Raw genomic sequence first — 6,849 nt, forward strand, 5'->3', positions numbered from 1 at the left:
ACGAGAAAAGTCATAATATTTTGATACCTTCTTTTTTTAAGGCGCTGGATTGTGATTTTTTTTCTCTTTTGTGTGTGTAGAAAACTGTGTGGGTGATCTCTTTGTCTGTTTATACCTATCTCTCTCTTTTTCTCTCATTCTCTCTCTCTCTCTCTCTCTCTCTCTCTCTCTCTCTCTCTCTCTCTCTCTCTCTCTCTCTCTCTCTCTCTCTCTCTCTCTCTCTCCCTCTCCCTCTCTCCCTCTTCCAACTCGGCACAATATATAAACAAAATACCATGCTTACATAATCCTTTTCTTTTTTGTATTTCTTTCTTTCTTTTCGTATTTCTACATGTCTACTTGTCTCAAGAAAATAGTTCAAAAGCCAATAATAACATCATGAACCAATGAAACTAGGAAACTATGAAGATGTAAATGTTTAGTTGTTTTAACAAAAGAGAGAGAGAGAGAGAGAGAGAGAGAGAGAGAGAGAGAGAGAGAGAGAGAGAGAGAGAGAGAGAGAGAGAGAGAGAGAGAGAGAGAGAGAGAGAGAGAGAGAACTTAAAAAGAACACAATCTAGTGTAAACTGATTGAAACTAAAAGAAACAAACACCAAAAGGGAAGAGAGGCAGAAAAAAGCACGAGCCAAAACAACATCGTGAGCTGACGAAATCTCTAAAGAAACAAATGCCAAAGAGGAGGGGAAAATGTAAGCTTTTCTTTCTATAACAATAACAAAAGAACAAGTCGCGCAAGGCGAAATTACTACGTTTAGTCAAGCTGTAGAACGCACAGAATGAAACTGAACCCACTGCATTTTTTCACAATGACCGTAGTCCGCAGCTCGTGCAAAACGCAGTGAAACTGACGAGCCTGTTTAGTGCGGTAGTGGTTTCGCTGTGCTGCATAGCATGCTTTTCTGTACCTCTCTTCGTTTTAACTTTCTGAGCGTGTTTTTAATCCAAACATATCATATCTATATGTTTTTGGAATCAGGAACCGACAAGAAATAAGATGAAATTGTTTTTAAATCGATTTCGGAAATCTAATTTTGATCTTAATTTTTATATTTTTAATTTTTCACAGCTTGTTTTTAATCTGAATATAACATATTTATAAGTTTCTGGAATCAGAAAAAGATGAATAATAACATGAACGTAAATTTGGATCGTTTTATACAGAAACAATTTTAATTACAATTTTCAGATTTGTAATGACCAAAGTCATTAATTAATTGTTAAGCCACCAAGCTGAAATGCAATACCAAAGTCCGGCCTTTGTCGAAGATTGCTTTACAAAAATGTCAATCAATTTGATTGAAAAATGAGGGTGTGACTGTGCCGCCTCAACTTTTACACAAAGTCGGATATGACGTCATCAAAGACATATCGAAAAAATGAAAAAAACGTCTGGGGATATCATACCCAGGAACTCTCATGACAAATTTCATAAAGATCGGTCCAGTAGTTTACTCTGAATCGCTCTACACACACACACACACACACACACACACACACATACACACACACACACACACACACACACACACACACACACACACACTCACACACACTCACACACACACACACACACACACACACACACACACACAAACATACATCACGACCCTCGTCCTCGATTCCCCCTCAATGTTAAAACATTTAGGAAAAAAAATAAAAAATAGTCTGTCTACGGTAACCCGACCGACCCTATTTTTTTTTCGCGCGACCCTAGACTTTTTTTTGGCATTTGGAAAAAAAAAAACCCGTAAAAATATGGTTTTTTGGAAAAAAAAAAAAATCCCGATTTACCGACCCTATTTTTTTGGCCTATGTTACCGTAAACAGACCTTTTTTTTTTTTGCCTTAGTCAAAACTTGACTAAATGTAAATAGAAACATTAAGTCCCGTAAAGCGAAATTACTACATTTAGTCAAGCTGTCGAACTCAGTCACGGGATGAAACTGAACGCACTGTATTTTTTCACCAAGACAGTACAGCTTCGTCAATCCCCGCGTGAAGGAAATCGCTCACCTTCCACGTGCAAAACGTAGTGATATTGACACGCCAGAATAGCGCGGTAGCGTATTGTGCTCAGCAGGAAAGCGCGCTTTTCGGTATTCTTGTTAACTTTCTGAGCTTGTTTTGAATACAACCTATCATATCTATATGTTTTTGGAATCAGGAAATGATCACGAATAAGATGACATCATTTTTGGATCGATTTCTTAAATAATAATCGAAGTACTAATTAACCTATTTTCGTTAATTAATTGTGATAACATTTCAAGAGTAAACATGACATATGTATTATATTTTAAGATTAAGAATTTGATGAAGAATATGATGCAATCAATTTTAAATCTGTTTGCGAAAAATCGATATTAATGACAACTTTAGCAAACTCATTAATTAATTTTTAATCCTCAAAGCTGAAATGCAATACCAAAGTCCGGGCTTCGTCGAAGATTACTTGAAAAATGAGGGCGTGACAGTGCCGCCTCAATTTTCACGAAAAGCCGGATATGACGTCATCAAAGACATTTATCGAAAAAAATGAAAAACAAGTCTGGGGATATCATACCCAGGAACTCTCATGTCAAATTTCATAAAGATCGGTCCAGTAGTTTACTCTGAATCGCACTACACACACACACACAGACACACACACACACAGACACACACACACACAGACACACACACACAGACACACAGACACACAGACACACAGACAAACAGACAGACCTTTGGGGTAACTCTCTTGCAGGTATGTCAACGGCCATCCCGAAAGTGTCACTGGTGGTCGGTGGCGGGATGAAGTCCTTTGACTGTGTCAAGTCGTCCCTCAAAAAACAGTGTCCTGTCATTGTCAATGCTGCGTCTGAAGGTGCCGCAGACCTCATTTCTGCCACCACGTATGTAATTATGGACATTTTATTTCACGGCAGACGTTATATCTTTACTAAATTGTTCTTTGATTGGATACCACGTGCTTTGTGTCGTGATCCATTCCCATGCTTTATTCCGAGAATCAATTTATTGGCATGGTAGCTTTCACAAAACAGCCTCAACTCGGCCTCTGCTGCTACACAGATGTTCATAAGGTAATCACATTCCAACTAATATTTTATTGTGTAAAATGAAAGTGAAGGCTGATAAAAACTGTACATATTGTGAGGATGAACTTGATGTATTGGAGCATTTTTTCTTTGAATGCCCAACCGTGCTCAGGATTTGGAAATATATTGAAATGTACATATTAGTAAACATTGGCGAAAGAATTAGGTTGAATGTTACAGATGTACTTTTTGGTATTAAAAGTAACAGCAAAATATGAAGAAGATTAATCATATTATTTTAATCGCAAAGATGTGCGTAAGCATTTAAAAAAAAACCGATTCACGATTAACACTGGAAATTATTTTTGGAAATCATGTTGTTTTGAGATTTCGTTAGTCTGATGTTTTATTAATTAGTATTAATTAATTGTTTATCGTCTCTGACTGGTAATGCATGTAAATGAGAAATTATGTGTACAAACAGAAAACACACAGTTACCATGTTTGTTATCACGTGTTTATTGATTGATTAAAATTTTGGGGAAAAAATTGTAATCACATAAATTGGTGTGCAAACCACATTATTTTGTTACTCCAAATTACTTTTGCTCACCTTGGACTGAAGAATGTATGATTATCACTCTCAGTATGTCAAGGAACCAGTTACACAAAACTATCAAGAAAGTCAAAGAAAGGAAGCTGTATATTTGCCACGCCGATGCTTGCACATCCTGACTTTGACCTTACGATTTCTTTTCCTCTGATGATATAAAGAGGTTATCAGGACATACTTCGTTCTTGATTCTGGGACACACTCAGAAGTTTATATATATCCATTATACGAATTATGGCGTCTACAAGACCTTTGTGTTTTGCTATTTACGTCAGAGAGGTCACTTTGTTTGATTTGCACGTGCTAACTCATTAAATTACACGTGGCAAGGTGAGGTGGCAAAACCTCCACATCATTAAAAAGCACAAGAAAATCCTGTCGATCGAACCACAACCTATCTTGCAAAACACATCTTCTTTAAAAAAAATGTTATGTTTTCTTTATGAACAAAAAGATGACTCACAGCTACGATTACTTATTCAAAATTAATCCCTTTGATTTTAATTAAAAATGCACACACATAAACAGCAACAAAAATGACTTGCCAAATAAATTTGCCTTTTCAATTCCATTTCAAATCAAGGGAATGGGTTCAGAAGAAAAACGACGACAACGTTTCTTTGGTAAGTATTTTCTGTAGTAAATGGTGAATATTTCTTTAAGTTTTTATGATTAATATATTTGAAGGAAAGAAAGTTCCCATCTGGAAACACAAAATACCTGATTTTGAAACTGGTTTGTGGTATCTGTTTTCGGATTTAGAGACGTTTCCGGTGTAAAACTCCTTTCTGAAACCCCACCTGGAAGTGTCCCCTGGGGGACCATTTGGTATCACCAGTTGGTTACCCGTGGGGCAGTCTGGGACACCAAAGTTTCCCCCAGGGGAACAATCTGGGACCTCGTTTTTGCTGTGGTAAAGGTTGTTTGACCTCGTTTCGGCCGTGTTTATGGCCGTTTGACCTCGTTTGACCTTGTTTTTGCCGTGTTGAAGGCTGTTTGACCCCGTTTGACCTCGCTTTGGCAGTGTTGAAAGCCGTTTTACCTCTTTTTGGCCGTATTTCAGGCCGTTTGGCCTGTTTTTGGTCGTGTTTAAGGCTATGAGCCTTTTTTGGGCCGTGTTGAAGGCCGTTTGTCCTCGTTTTGGCCGAGTTCTAGGCAGTTTGACCTCGTTTTGGCCGTGTTCAAGGCCGTTTGATCTCGTTTTCGCCGTGTTTATGTCCGTTTGACTTTGTTTGACCTTGTTTTTTTCCGTGTTGAAGGCTGTTTGACCCCGTTGGACCTCGTTTTGGCTGTGTTTATAGCCATTTGACATCTTTTTGACCTTGTTCAAGGCATTGTGACCTCTTTTTGGCCGTGTTTAAGGCCGTTTGACCTCGTTTGACCTCCTTTTGATAGTGTTCTAGGCTGTTTGACCTCGTTTTGACTGTGGTCAATGCCGTTTGATCTCGTCTCGCGGTGTTTATGGACGTTTGCCCTCGGTTTGGCCGTGTTCAAGGCAGTGTGACTCCGTTTGACCTCGTTTGACCTCGTTTTGGCAGTGTTCTAGGCTGTTTGACCTCGTTTTGGCCGTGTTCACTTTGGTTTGTTGTTTTCTTCTAAAGTTTCTGATTTGTCAACTTTCTTGCCTGATTATGTGAATTCGTATACACCAGGCTGCCTTGGCCAACACGTGCAAGCCCTATTCAACAGATATGCGGTTGCTGTGTGAATATTTATCAGTACTAGGGAAACAAATCTATCTCCAATGGTACTTGACTATGCAAATATAGCTGATCTAGCGCTTCAAATGACATGGTCCAAAGTCGAATTCCCAAAGATTTCTCAAAGTCTTTTTTTTTTTTATCAAACACTCAGTGCCAAACTTTGTGCAACCGTGCAGCTTTGTGAAGTAGACTTTGTGAAGTAGACTTTGTGAAGTAGACTTTGTGAAGTAGACTTTGTGAAGTAGACTTTGTGAAGTAGACTTTGTGAAGTAGACTTTGTGAAGTAGACTCTGTGAAGTAGACTTTGTGAAGTAGACTCTGTGAAGTAGACTCTGTGAAGTAGACTCTGTGAAGTAGACTTTGTGAAGTAGACTCTGTGAAGTAGACTTTGTGAAGTAGACTCTGTGAAGTAGACTTTGTGAAGTAGACTTTGTGAAGTAGACTCTGTGAAGTAGACTTTGTGAAGTAGACTTTGTGAAGTAGACTCTGTGAAGTAGACTTTGTGAAGTAGACTCTGTGAAGTAGACTCTGTGAAGTAGAATTTGTGAAGTAGACTTTGTGAAGTAGACTTTGTGAAGTAGACTCTGTGAAGTAGACTCTGTGAAGTAGACTTTGTGAAGTAGACTTTGTGAAGTAGACTTTGTGAAGTAGACTTTGTGAAGTAGACTTTGCGAAGTAAACTGCGACCGATTAATTTGAGGCTTGACGGATTTTTGTTATAGCCATGAACGCTATCGACGAATTATGCACGTGCACTGACGTGTGCGCTTTGCTTTTCTTGTATGGTCTATGGAATAAGTAGAATGCAGATTAAACTACGATTCAAACACTTATTTCACGCATATGCTTTTTTCTCTTCTCTGTTTTGCGCAGCCGACCAGTTTTGACCCTAAAAAAGACGACCTTTCTAAAGAAATTGAGCATGCAGCCTTGTCGGCGGTCCTCGGACGAGGTATGGTTAAACAAACTGAAAGGAAAGTCTAAACAAATATACAGAACAAGACAACAAGGAAATGTATGGTACCCAGATGGGTTTTTTCTCAACAATTTGCTGCAGAGAGCGATGCGTGTTTTGCATGTTGGATGTTTTTAGGTGCCACTGATGGCCCAAAAAGCAATACATCTTTCACTGGGCAATAATATGAATGATGTTACCTGATGCTTTCGTAGACAATCAGCGCTTTGAGCAGGGTTAAACCCTGGATGCATGCGCTTTATAAATATTATACATTATTATTATTATTAAAAAGTACATGGCTTGCTGAGTTTTTGTGTGTTTGCATATTGAAATACGAGCAAAAGCGAGTATTCTGTTTATCCTACATTCTGTACCTGCTTTCTTTCTGCTTCAAACGTCCGAGTCTTCAGGAACCTCGATCTCCCTACTGTAGGAATTATAGGTTTGCATGTAAGCTCTCAAAATTATTCCAAAAGAACGCAGAAGAGTTTTTAAGAATGTTTTTCTCGGTAAATTTGTCAAAACAAACATTGGAAA

General features: G+C 38.4%; 1 long non-coding RNA gene across 1 annotated transcript; it reads left to right on the forward strand.

The window, feature by feature from the left end:
• The first annotated feature begins 2,771 nt into the window (after positions 1 to 2,771).
• On the forward strand, positions 2,772 to 6,306 carry LOC138956324 (uncharacterized). Its single transcript, XR_011452600.1, has 3 exons — positions 2,772 to 2,894; positions 4,235 to 4,274; positions 6,228 to 6,306. It is a non-coding gene; the product is annotated as an uncharacterized lncRNA (long non-coding RNA).
• Positions 6,307 to 6,849: the final 543 nt, after the last annotated feature.

Source organism: Littorina saxatilis, unplaced genomic scaffold (assembly GCF_037325665.1).
Source record: "Littorina saxatilis isolate snail1 unplaced genomic scaffold, US_GU_Lsax_2.0 scaffold_3041, whole genome shotgun sequence".
NCBI classification, from domain to species: Eukaryota; Metazoa; Mollusca; class Gastropoda; order Littorinimorpha; family Littorinidae; genus Littorina; species Littorina saxatilis.